The sequence below is a fragment of the Oxyura jamaicensis genome, chromosome 2, assembly GCF_011077185.1.
Source record: "Oxyura jamaicensis isolate SHBP4307 breed ruddy duck chromosome 2, BPBGC_Ojam_1.0, whole genome shotgun sequence".
Classification (NCBI taxonomy): domain Eukaryota; kingdom Metazoa; phylum Chordata; class Aves; order Anseriformes; family Anatidae; genus Oxyura; species Oxyura jamaicensis.
The window spans coordinates 58,870,104-58,871,292 of record NC_048894.1 but is presented as its reverse complement, the minus strand read 5'-3'; the positions used below and the strand labels follow the sequence as shown (position 1 = coordinate 58,871,292).

The 1,189-nt window shown below is 37.2% G+C and overlaps 1 long non-coding RNA gene across 2 annotated transcripts in view; it reads left to right on the top strand.

Annotated features, from left to right (window-relative positions):
- The window catches only part of LOC118162297, a 144,797-nt gene extending 144,130 nt beyond the window's left edge, over positions 1 to 667 (top strand). For both annotated transcript variants that reach the window (XR_004748382.1, XR_004748381.1), the window contains one exon: positions 1 to 667. This exon is cut by the window's left edge and continues 3,965 nt beyond it. This is a non-coding gene — a long non-coding RNA (uncharacterized LOC118162297).
- Positions 668 to 1,189: the final 522 nt, after the last annotated feature.

Sequence of the window (1,189 nt, the reverse complement as noted above, 5' to 3'; positions counted from 1 at the left end):
AGGAAGGAAGGAAGGAAGGAAGGAAGGAAGGAAGGAAGGAAGGAAGGGAGGGAGGGAGGGAGGGAGGGAGGGAGGAGAAAGAGCTTGCCACAAAAATTTTTTTCTTTTTATTTCCCAAAGTAAAATTCTCAAATTAGAGTGGCATATGCAGCCACAAAGCCTATGTTAAATGATAGATTAGTTATAGGATGAACATTCATTATCTTATGAATCATCTAGAAAGAAATGGGTGCTTTATAAGGAAGAGTTTATAGGGAAGAGAAACTAGGAACTTCCCCACTATGGTTTCCAATCGGAGGCAGCCTTTTGCTCTAATCCTGGCACATTGTGAGATGCCATACTGTTACCATATCAATGCTATTTTGATGCTTTGCTTGAGCAAACTGTCCTTCTAATCTGAAAGACTGTCCTTCATTCATTATATTTTATTATGAAGTGGTTTAGAAAATGTCAAACTTAATATGCCAAGAGCAATCAGCATTTTTCTAGATATACCAAGATATTGGTGTGTACAATTTCAACTAGCAGGAGCTGGATTCTCATAAACAACTATAAGCTGCATTTGCATTCTATACAAAATTTCATATAAACTAACTTCCATGTACTTTACCTGCCATGTTTTTCATGTTTCTCATTCTAGTCCATTTTTTTGCTCACTGCAAGTACAGGATACCTAAATAAAAGCTTTCATTTATATATCTAAGTATATAATATATTTAAATAAATAAGCATACAATTTGGGGCCCTATGGTTCTGAAGCATGACTTACATTACCATGGCTGTAGCAGACCTCTGGAAAGATGAGTTAGAAGAATTACCTGACAGCTTGATCCACTAACACAAATCAAAGGAGGAAAAAAACTTGTGTATGATCCTACCTGGATCCTACCAGGGTAAGAAGTAAGAATGTTTTCACAGAGAGAAAAGGAAAAAGGGAAAGTGCAAAATACAACAAGTCTCAACTCTTCCAGACTTCTGTAAACGAAGAAAACAACCACCATATTATTGTATACGATGTGTATCAGAGAACAGTTTGACACCGGATTTGGCATCCCACAGGCCATCTTAGGGCCTTTCTGACTGCCATGTGTTTTAGCCAGCACTATTATGATGCTGGAGCATCTATGCTAAAATGAAAGTTAATCTGGCTATTCCATCTCCCAAAGGCAAATTCTCCATTTAAATGTTT